The sequence below is a fragment of the Triticum aestivum genome, chromosome 3A (assembly GCF_018294505.1).
Source record: "Triticum aestivum cultivar Chinese Spring chromosome 3A, IWGSC CS RefSeq v2.1, whole genome shotgun sequence".
Lineage (NCBI taxonomy): Eukaryota > Viridiplantae > Streptophyta > Magnoliopsida > Poales > Poaceae > Triticum > Triticum aestivum.
In genome coordinates this window covers 739,706,116-739,718,455 of record NC_057800.1, presented here as the reverse complement: position 1 = coordinate 739,718,455, position 12,340 = coordinate 739,706,116, and the positions used below count along the sequence as shown (strand labels likewise).

The following is a 12,340-nucleotide window of genomic DNA, read 5'->3' as shown; positions in this document are numbered from 1 at the left end:
GGAAAAATCCCGATTTCACCCGAAACGTTTCCGATATCCAAATATAGGCTTCCAATATATCAATCTTTATGTCTCGACCATTTCGAGACTCCTCGTCATGTCCGTGATCACATCCAGGACACCGAACAACCTTCGGTACATCAAAACACAAAACCCTAATTACGATCGTCACTGAACTTTAAGCGTGCGGACCCTACGGGTTCGATAACTATGTAGACATGACCGGGATACGTCTCCGGTCAATAACCAATAGCGGAACCTGGATGCTCATATTGGCTTCTACATATTCTACGAAGATCTTTGTCGGTCAGACCGCATAACAATATATGTTGTTCCCTTTGTCATCGGTATGTTACTTGCCCGAGATTCGATCGTCGGTATCTCAATACCTAGTTCAATCTCGTTACCGGCAAGTCTTTTTACTCGTTCCATAATACATCATCCCGCAACTAACTTATTAGTTGCAATGCTTGCAAGGCTTGAGTGATGTGCATTACCGAGAGGGCCCAGAGATACCTCTCCGACAATCGGAGTGACAAATCCTCATCTCGAAATATGCCAACCCAACAAATACCTTCGAAGATATTTGAAGAGCACCTTTATAATCACCCAGTTACGTTGTGACATTTGGTAGCACACAAAGTGTTCCTCCGGTGAACGGGAGTTGCATAATCTCATAGTCATAGGAACATATATAAGTTATGAAGAAAGCAATAGCAACAAACTAAACGATCAAGTGCTAAGCTAATGGAATGGGTCAAGTCAATCACATCATTCTCCTAATGATGTGATCCCGTTAACCAAATAACAACTCATGTCTATGGTTAGGAGACATAACCATCTTTGATCAACAAGCTATTCAAGTAGAGGCATACTAGTGACACTTTGTTTGTCTATGTATTCACACATGTACTATGTTTCCGGTTAATACAATTGTAGCATGAATAATAAACATTTATCATGATACAAGGAAATAAATAATAACTTTATTATTTCCTCTAGGGCATATTTCCTTCGGTCTCCCACTTGCACTAGAGTCAATAATCTAGATTACACAGTAATGATTCTAACACCCATGGAGCCTTGGTGCTGATCATGTTTTGCTCGTGGAAGAGGCTTAGTCAGCGGGTCTGCAACATTCAGATCCGTATGTATCTTGTAAATTTCTATGTCTCCCACTTGGACTAAATCTCGAATGGAATTGAAGCGTCTCTTGATGTGCTTGGTTCTCTTGTGAAATCTGGATTCCTTTGCCAAGGCAATTGCACCAGTATTGTCACAAAAGATTTTCATTGGACCCGATGCACTAGGTATGACACCTAGATAGGATATGAACTCCTTCATCCAGACTCCTTCACTTGCTGCTTCCGAAGCAGCTATGTACTCCGCTTCACACGTAGACCCCGCCACGACGCTTTGTTTAGAACTGCACCAACTGACAGCTCCACTGTTTAATGTAAACATGTATCCGGTTTGCGATTTAGAATCGTCCGGATCAGTGTCAAAGCTTGCATCAACGTAACCATTTACGATGAGCTCTTTGTCACCTCCATATACGAGAAACATATCCTTAGTTCCTTTCAGGTACTTCAGGATGTTCTTGACCGCTGTCCAGTGATCCACTCCTGGATTACTTTGGTACCTCCCCGCTAGACTTATAGCAAGGCACACATCTGGTCTGGTACACAGCATTGCATACATGATAGAGCCTATGGCTGAAGCATAGGGAACACCTTTCATTTTCTCTCCATCTTCTGCAGTGGTCGGACATTGAGTCTTACTCAACTTCACACCTTGTAACACAGGCAAGAACCCTTTCTTTGCTTGATCCATTTTGAACTTCTTCAAAACTTTGTCAAGGTATGTGCTTTGTGAAAGTCCAGTTAAGCGTCTTGATCTATCTCTATAGATCTTAATGCCCAATATGCAAGCAGCTTCACCGAGGTCTTTCATTGAAAAACTCTTATTCAAGTATCCATTATGCTATCCAGAAATTCTATATTATTTCCAATCAATAATATGTCATCCACATGTTGGAAATATGCCCTGGAGGCAATAATAAAATGGTTATTATTATATTTCTTTGTTCATGATAATTGTCTTTTGTTCATGCTATAATTGTGTTATCCGGAAATCGTAATACATGTGTGAATACATAGACCACAACACGTCCCTAGTGAGCCTCTAGTTGACTAGCTCGTTGATCAAAAGATAGTCATGGTTTCCTAAGCATCAAGAGCCAATCGTTATATGGACATTGGATGTCATTGATAACGGGATCACATCATTAGGAGAATGATGTGATGGACAAGACCCAATCCTAAGCATAGCTCAAAGATCGTGTAGTTCGTTTGCTATAGCTTTTCCGAATGTCAAGTATCATTTCCTTAGACCATGAGATTGTGCAACTCCCGGATACCGTAGGAGTGCTTTGGGTGTGCCAAACGTCACAACGTAACTGGGTGACTATAAAGGTACACTACGGGTATCTCCGAAAGTGTCTGTTGGGTTGGCATGAATCGAGACTTGGATTTGTCACTCCGTATGACGTAGAGGTATCTCTGGGCCCACTCGGTAATGCATCATCATAATGAGCTCAATGTGATCAAGTGGTTGATCAAGGGATCATGCATTACGGTACGAGTAAAGTGACTTGCCGGTAACGAGATTGAACAAGGTATTGGGATACCGACGATCGAGTCTCGGGCAAGTAACGTACCGATTGACAAAGGGAATTGCATACGAGATTGATCGAATCCTCGACATCGTGGTTCATCCGATGAGATCATCGAGGAGCATGTGGGAGCCAACATGGGTATCCAGATCCCGCTGTTGGTTATTGACCGGAGAGTCATCTCGGTCATGTCTGCGTGTCTCCCGAACCCGTAGGGTCTACACACTTAAGGTTTGGTGACGCTAGGGTTGTTGAGATATTAGTATACGGTAACCCGAAATTTGTTCGGAGTCCCGGATGAGATCCCGGACGTCACGAGGAGTTCCGGAATGGTCCGGAGGTGAAGATTTATATATAGGAAGTCAAGTTTCGGCCATGGGGAAGGTTTTCGGGGTAATCGGTATTGTACCGGGACCACTGGAAGGGTCCTGGGGGTCCACCGGGTGGGGCCACCTATCCCGGAGGGCCCCATGGGCTGAAGTGGGAGGGGAACCAGCCCCAGATGGGCTGGTGCGCCCCCCATGGGCCTCCCCTGCGCCTAGGGTTGGAAACCCTAGGGGTGGGGGCGCCCCACTTGGCTTGGGGGGCACTCCACCCCCTTGGCCGCCGCCCCCCTTGGAGATGGCATCTCCTAGGGCCGGCGAATAGTGGGGGGTGGGGGGGGGGAGGGAGGGAAGCCGCACCCTAACCCCTGGCGCCTCCCTCTCCCTCCCGTGACACCTCTCCCTCTCCCTGAGCTTGGCGAAGCCCTGCCGAGATCACCGTTGCTTCCACCACCACGCCGTCGTGCTGCTGGATCTTCATCAACCTCTCCTTTCCCCTAGCTGGATCAAGTTGGAGGAGACGTCTTCCCAACCGTACGTGTGTTGAACGCGGAGGTGCCGTCCGTTCGGCGCTAGGTCATCGGTGATTTGGATCACGACGAGTACGACTCCATCAACCCCGTTCTCTTGAACGCTTCCGCGCACGTTCTACAAGGGTATGTAGATGCACTCCCCTCTCCCTCGTTGCTAGATGACTCCATAGATTGATCTTGGTGATGCGTAGAAAATTTTAAAATTCTGCTACGTTCCCCAACACCACATATAATATCAGAAATGCTACAAAGCTCCCACTCACTTTCTTGTAAATACATGCTTCTCCAAAAGTCTGTATAAAACCAAATGCTTTGATCATACTATCAAAGAATTTATTCCAACTCCGAGAGGCTTGTACCAGTCCATAAATGGACCGCTGGAGCTTGCACACTTTGTTAGCTCCCTTTGGATCGACAAAACCTTCTGGTTGCATCATATACAACTCTTCTTCCAGAAATCCATTCAGGAATGCAGTTTTGACATCCATTTGCCAAATTTCATAATCATAAAATGCGGCAATTGCTAACATGATTCGGATAGACTTAAGCATCGCTACGGGTGAGAAGGTCTCATCATAGTCAATCCCTTTAACTTGTCGAAAACCTTTCGCAACAAGTCAAGCTTTGTAGACAGTAACATTACCGTCAGCGTCAGTCTTCTTCTTGAAGATCCATTTATTCTCAATTGCTTGCCGATCAACAGGCAAGTCAACCAAAGTCCACACTTTGTTCTCATACATGGATCCCATCTCAGATTTCATGGCTTCTAGCCATTTTGCGGAATCTGGGCTCACCATCGCTTCTTCATAGTTCGTAGGTTCATCATGATCTAGTAGCATGACTTCTAGAACAGGATTACCATACCACTACGGTGCGGATCTTACTCTGGTTGATCTATGAGGTTCGGTAGTAACTTGATCTGAAGTTTCATGATCATTATCATTAGCTTCCTCACTAATTGGTGTAGGTGTCACAGAAACCGGTTTCTGTGATGTACTACTTTCCAATAAGGGAGCAGGTACAGTTACCTCATCAAGTTCTACTTTTCTCCCACTCACTTCTTTCGAGAGAAACTCCTTCTCTAGAAAAACTCCGAATTTAGCAACAAAAGTCTTGCCTTTGGATCTGTGATAGAAGGTGTACCCAACAGTCTCCTTTGGGTATCCTATGAAGACACATTTCTCCGATTTGGGTTCGAGCTTATCAGGTTGAAGCTTTTTCACATAAGCATTGCAGCCCCAAACTTTCATAAACGACAACTTTGGTTTCTTGCCAAACCACAGTTCATAAGGCGCCGTCTCAACGGATTTCGATGGTGTCCTATTTAACGTGAATGCAGCCGTCTCTAAAGCATAACCCCAAAACGATAGCGATAAATCAGTCAGAGACATCATAGATCGCACCATATCTAATAAAGTACGATTACGACATTCGGACACACCATTACACTGTGGTGTTCCAGGTGGCGTGAGTTGCGAAACTATTCCGCATTGTTTCAAATGTAGACCAAACTCGTAACTCAAATATTCTCCTCCACGATCAGATCGTAGAAACTTTATTTTCTTGTTACGATGATTTTCAAGTTCACTCTAAAATTCTTTGAACTTTTCAAATGTTTCAGACTTATGTTTCATTAAGTAGATATACCCATATCTGCTTAAATCATGTGTGAAGGTGAGAAAATAACGATATCTGCCACGAGCCTCAACATTCATTGGACCACATACATCTGTATGTATGATTTCCAACAAATCCGTTGCTCTCTCCATAGTACCGGAGAACGGCGTTTTAGTCATCTTACCCATGAGGCACGGTTCGCAAGTACCAAGTGATTCATAATCAAGTGGTTCCAAAAAGTCCATCAGTATGGAGTTTCTTCATGCGCTTTACACCGATATGACCTAAACGGCAGTGCCACAAATAAGTTGCACTATCATTATCAACTCTGCATCTTTTGATTTCAACATTATGAATATGTGTATCACTACTATCGAGATTCATTAAAAATAGACCATTCTTTAAGGGTGCATGACCATAAAAGATATTACTCATATAAATAGAACAACCATTATTCTCTGATTTAAATGAATAACCGTCTCGCACCAAACAAGATCCAGATATAATGTTCATGCTCAACGTTGGCACCAAATAACAATTATTTAGGTCTAATACTAATCCCGAAGGTAGATGTAGAGGTAGCGTGCCGACCGCGATCACATCGACTTTGGAACCATTTCCCACGCGCATCGTCACCTCGTCCTTAGCCAATCTTCGCTTAATCCGTAGCCCCTGTTTCGAGTTGCAAATGTTAGCAACGGAACCAGTATCAAATACCCAGGTGCTACTGCGAGCATTAGTAAGGTACACATCAATAACATGTATATCACATATACCTTTGTTCACTTTGCCATCCTTCTTAGCCGCCAAATACTTGGGGCAGTTCCGCTTCCAGTGACCAGTATACTTGCAGTAAGCACTCAGTCTTATGCTTAGGTCCAGACTTGGGTTTCTTCTCCTGAGCAGCAACTTGTTTGCTGTTCTTCTCGAAGTTCCCTTTCTTCTTCCCTTTGCCCTTTTTCTTGAAACTGGTGGTCTTATTGACCATCAACACTTGATGCTCCTTCTTGATTTCTACCTCCGCGGCTTTTAGCATCACGAAGAGCTCAGGAATAGTCTTATTCATCCCTTGCATATTATAGTTCATCACGAAGCTTTTGTAGCTTGGTGGCAGTGATTGAAGAACTCTGTCAATGACACTATCAACAGGAAGATTAACCCCCAGTTGAGTCAAGTGATTATGATACCCAGACATTTTGAGTATATGGTCACTGACAGAACTATTCTCCTCCATCTTGCAGCTATAGAACTTATTGGAGACTTCATATCTCTCAATCCGGGCATTTGCTTGAAATATTAACTTCAACTCCTGGAACATCTCATATGCTCCATGACGTTCAAAATGTCGTTGAAGACCCGGTTCTAAGCCGTAAAGCATGGCACACTGAACTATCGAGTAGTCATCAGCTTTGCTCTGCCAGACGTTCATAACATCTGGTGTTGCTCCTGCAGCAGGCTTGGCACTTAGCGGTGCTTCCAGGACGCAATTCTTCTGTGCAGCAATGAGGATAATCCTCAAGTTACGGACCCAGTCCGTGTAATTGCTACCATCATCTTTCAACTTTGCTTTCTCAAGGAACGCATTAAAATTCAACGGAACAGCAACACGAGCCATCTATCTACAATCAAACATAGACAAGCAAGATACTATCAGGTACTAAGTTCATGATAAATTTAAGTTCAATTAATCATATTACTTAAGAACTCCCACTTAGAAAGATATCCCTCTAATCCTCTAAGTGATCACGTGATCCAAATCAACTAAACCATGTCCGATCATCACGTGAGATGGAGTAGTATCAATGGTGAACATCAATATATTGATCATATCTACTATATGATTCACGCTCGACCTTTCGGTCTCCGTGTTCCGAGGCCATATCTGTTATATGCTAGGCTCGTCAAGTTTAACCTGAGTATTCCGCATGTGCAACTGTTTTGCACCCGTTGTATTTGAACGTAGAGCCTATCACACCCGATCATCACGTGGTGTCTCAGCACGAAGAACTTTCGCAACGGTGCATACTCAGGGAGAACACTTATACTTTGATAATTTAGTGAGGGATCATGTTATAATGCTACCGTTAATCAAAGCAAGATAAGATGCATAAAAGATAAACATCACATGCAATCAATATAAGTGATATGATATGGCCATCATCATCTTGTACTTGTGATCTCCATCTCCGAAGTACCGTCATGATCACCATCGTCACTGGCGCGACACCTTGATCTCCATCTTAGCATCGTTGTCGTCTCGCCAATCTTATGCTTCCACGACTATCGCTACCGCTTAGTGATAAAGTAAAGCATTACAGCGCGATTGTATTGCATACAATAAAGCGACAACCATATGGCTCCTGCCAGTTGCCGATAACTCGGTTACAAAACATGATCATCTCATACAATAAAATTTAGCATCATGTCTTGACCATATCACATCACAACATGCCTTGCAAAAACAAGTTAGACATCCTCTACTTTGTTGTTGCAAGTTTTACATGGCTGCTATGGGCTTAGCAAGAACCATTCTTACCTATGCATCAAAACCACAACGATAGTTTGTCAAGTTGGTGCTGTTTTAACCTTCGCAAGGACCGGGCATAGCCACACTTGGTTCAACTAAAGTTGGAGAAACTGACACCCGCCAGCCACCTGTGTGCAAAGCACGTCGGTAGAACCAGTCTTGCGTAAGCGTACGCGTAATGTCGGCCCGGGACGCTTCATCCAACAATACCGCCGAACCAAAGTATGACATGCTGGTAAGCAGTATGACTTATATCGCCCACAACTCAGTTGTGTTCTACTCGTGCATAACATCAACGCATAAAACCTAGGCTCTGATGCCACTGTTGGAGAATGTAGTAATTTCAAAAAATTTCCTACGCACACGCAGGATCATGGTGATGCATAGCAACGAGAGGGGAGAGTGTTGTCTACGTACCCTCGTAGACCGGCAACAGAAGTGTTGACACAACGTAGAGGAAGTAGTCGTACGTCTTCCCGATCCGATCGATCCAAGTACCAAACGTACGGAACCTCCGAGTTCTGCACACGTTCAACTCGGTGAAGTCCCTCGAGCTCCGATCCAGCAAAGTGTTGAGGGAGAGTTTCGTCAGCATGACGGCGTGATGATGGTGATGATGTTCTACCGACGCAGGGCTTCGCCTAAGCACCGCTACGATATGATTGAGGTGGAATATGGTGGAAGGGTGCACCACACACGGCTAAGGAACGACCACGAAGATCAACTTGTGTATCATGGGGTGCCCCCTTGCCCCCGTATATAAAGGAGGGAGAGGGGAAGGTGCGGCCGGCCCAAGGGGTGCGCCTGGAGGAGTCCTACTCCCACCGGGAGTAGGACTCCCCCCTCTTGCCTTGTTGGAAAAGGAAGGTGGAAGGGAGAAAGAGGAGGGGGGGGGGGGGGCGCCGCCCCCCTTCCTTGTCCTATTCAGACTAGGGGGGAGGGGGCACGCGGCCTACCCTGGCCGGCCCTCCTCTTCTCCCTTAGGGCCCATGTAGGCCCAATAACCCCCGGGGGGGTTCCGGTAACCCCCGGTACTCCGGAAAAATCCTGATTTCACCCGGAACGTTTCCGATATCCAAATATAGGCTTCCAATATATCAATCTTTATGTCTCGACCATTTCAAGACTCCTCGTCATGTCCGTGATCACATCCAGGACACTGAACAACCTTCGGTACATCAAAACACAAAAACCCTAATTACGATCGTCACCAAACTTTAAGTGTGCGGACCCTATGGGTTCGAGAACTATGTAGACATGACCGAGATACGTCTCCGGTCAATAACCAATAGCAGAACCTGGATGCTCATATTGGCTTCTACATATTCTACGAAGATCTTTATCGGTCAGACCGCATAACAATATATGTTGTTCCCTTTGTCATCGGTATGTTACTTGCCCGAGATTCGATCGTCGGTATCTCAATACCTAGTTCAATCTCGTTACCGTCAAGTCTTTTTACTCGTTCTGTAATACATCATCCCGCAACTAACTTATTAGTTGCAATGCTTGCAAGGCTTGAGTGATGTGCATTACCGAGAGGGCCCAGAGATACCTCTCTGACAATCGGAGTGAGAAATCCTCATCTCGCAATATGCCAACCCAACAAATACCTTCGGAGACACTTGTAGAGCACCTTTATGATCACCCAGTTACGTTGTGATGTTTGGTAGCACACAAAGTGTTCCTCCGGTAAACGGGAGTTGCATAATCTCATAGTCATAGGAACATATATAAGTTATGAAGAAAGCAATAGCAACAAACTAAACGATCAAGTGCTAAGCTAATGGAATGGGTCAAGTCAATCACATCATTCTCCTAATGATGTGATCCCGTTAACCAAATAACAACTCATGTCTATGGTTAGGAAACATAACCATCTTTGATCAACGATCTAGTCAAGTAGAGACATACTAGTGACACTTTGTTTGTCTATGTATTCACACATGTATTATGTTTCCGGTTAATACAATTCTAGCATGAATAATAAACATTTATCATGATACAAGGAAATAAATAATAACTTTATTTTTGCCTCTAGGGCATATTTCCTTCAGCACTAGGCCTGACATTGCTTATGCAGTTGGAGTTGTTAGCCGGTTCATGACAAATCTAGGTAAAGCTCACTGGGAAGCAGTGAAGTGGATTCTCAGGTATCTCAAGGGTACTTCTACATCTTGTCTATGCTTTGGAAGAGGTGATCCTGTATTGCAGGGCTATACAAATGCAGATTACGTAGGTGACAAGGATCGTAGGAAGTCCACATCTGGATACCCGATGACTTATGCAGGGGACCAGTGTCATGGCAATCAAGATTGCAGAAATGTGTTTCTACATCAACTACAGAAGCTGAGTACATTGCAGCAGTTGATGCTGGCAAGGAAGTTTTGTGGATGAAGAACTTCTTGCAAGAGCTCGGCATGAAGCAAGATAAGTATGTTCTCTTTTGTGACAGTCAGAGTGCTATTCATCTTGCCAAGAATTCAAGTTATCACTCTCGAGCCAAGCACATTGATGTGAGGTACCATTGGATTGGAGATGTTGTGAGTTCCAAGTTGCTGAAACTTGAGAAGATCCATACCGACGACAATGGTTCGGATATGATGACCAAGATATTGCCAAATGAGAAGCTACAAGCATGTTGCAAGGTAGCGGGCATGGCGGTGCCCCCTCATGAGTCGGAGGGGGAGATTTTTTGGGATATCCTCCTCATGTGGGCTGTGAGGAGATGACCATTTGAGGCCTTTTAGGCAGCCCAAAGAGGTGCATAAGCCCACTACCCATCAGGGTTATGACCTAGGGTCATTTTGGACTTTGAACATGAGTGGATGGGGATGCTTTACCCTCCATCCAGCAGCCACCACCAAGAGTGACGAAAATCAGTTCATCCTCCAAGAGAGAAGAAGAGAGAAAATCAAGAGAGCAAGGGAAGAAGAGGAAGATTGAAGGAAGAAGCAAGGGAGCTCCTCCCCAAGGTTGTGATGGTCCAGATCCACTACCTTGTCTCCTTCAAGCTTCGGTTCCACCATCTTTGGTGAGATTGTTCCAATCCCTAGTTCTTGATCCCCAAATCTTGTTGTGTTTATCCAAGAATCAGAAATCTTGATGTATGAGATCCTCTAGTGCTGCCTAGAGAAGAACTTGTTGTATCCCACATTTGATAATAGTGGAAGAGGATTTGGGTGGCTTCGGCCCATGGTTTTCCCCCCACAAGTTGAGGGGTTTTCCACGTAAAAATCTGGTGTCTCTCTGTTGATGTTTGGTGCTATCCAGAAACTTACTCCTACCACAAGACACTAGGCTGAGGAGTGTCTTGCCTGCTGAGTAACATTTTCTGCCACCATATATGCTGCTGCATATGTTTCCTTCCGTGCTAAGCAACGATCCTTGAATTAGTACAGGATGTGGTGCTGAGATTACTTGTTTTCGCTGCAGTTTTCAGTTAACCAGAAGTGCATTTGTGTGCTAATTCCCATCAACATGTTGCAGGTGTCGGTCGACAAAGTCAGCATCCCTCAAGTCAAATGTTCTCTGTTTTCAAATCTAACGACTAATCATCTCTTCAGAGCCTTGCCTCACTCAGTTCTTTCCATGATCAATGTTCCTGATGGAGGACTTTGCTTGAGGACCTCCAGCTTTTGTCGCGTTCAAATGGGGAGGTTCTGATCCAAGAGAGTAGCGCGACTTGTGTGAACAAAACTGAAAAGAAAATCGATAAACATAATCTGGACGCAAATAAAAGTGAGCCCCTAGTTGCCAAATTATGGTGCATATAAGTTTGTTCGAGTCAAATTTTGTAAACTTTGACCAAGCTTATAGAAAATATTATTTTTTCCGTACGCACGAGTGTGAGTATCATATTGTATAGAAAGGGGTGGGCAAAGAGCCCAAGTCCACAATAGGTGTTACGAGTTTCATTGTATAGAAAAGATTATTAGCATTGGAGCACGTCGTGTTTCCAAGAGCCGTTTCATGATCTTAATTAGCCACATGAATCTCGACTTTTCATTACACACCTGATTAAAAAACAATTACATCCGAAAAACCAGTACGAGATGTATCTCGAGGAGTTGCACAAAGTGATCAACCTAAAACCTTTTGACGCATGTCATCAGGGACACATTCCTAGTCATCATAACATAATCGTTGAAGGAGGAAACCAAAGAGCACGAGACAACAAATTATGAGAAGCAGAAACAAAACAAACTTGGCTAAACATCAGGAGGCAAAACCCACATGGGCGGATGAGCTTGAGCACCACTCACCACGTAATACCCCACTGACATGATCCCCTCCACGTCGTTGTCAAGGCTTTCATCTTCCTTGAAGTTCACATGGGAACCATCGATGTTGCTGCTAAGAACTCCTTGGCGTCGTCAGGCAAACGTTCTTTTCATGTGTAGCATCGACGGTGTGAGTAGTAGATGTGGTTTATCCGCAGATCACCACACTCGGTAGTCAATAGGTGCATCGCCTTGGAGCACGTCGGGCCCAAGAACAAGGCTTGGTCGCCCAGGCTCCTCACTTCTTTCCACTTGTACCGGCAATGTGGAGGCGCTCTGTTGATGTCGACATCAACCAGCTCGAAAACTAAGAAAAAAGGCCCATTGATGTTGGGCGATTTGATAATTTGCCACCCCTTACTTCCCCCTTTCACAATTTGCCA

The 12,340-nt window shown here is 44.5% G+C and overlaps 1 long non-coding RNA gene across 1 annotated transcript; it reads left to right on the top strand.

Annotated features, from left to right (window-relative positions):
• Nucleotides 1-10,559: 10,559 nt before the first annotated feature.
• Nucleotides 10,560-11,663, top strand: LOC123059617 (uncharacterized). The gene is made up of 2 exons (XR_006427507.1): nucleotides 10,560-10,708; nucleotides 11,164-11,663. It is a non-coding gene; the product is annotated as an uncharacterized lncRNA (long non-coding RNA).
• Nucleotides 11,664-12,340: the final 677 nt, after the last annotated feature.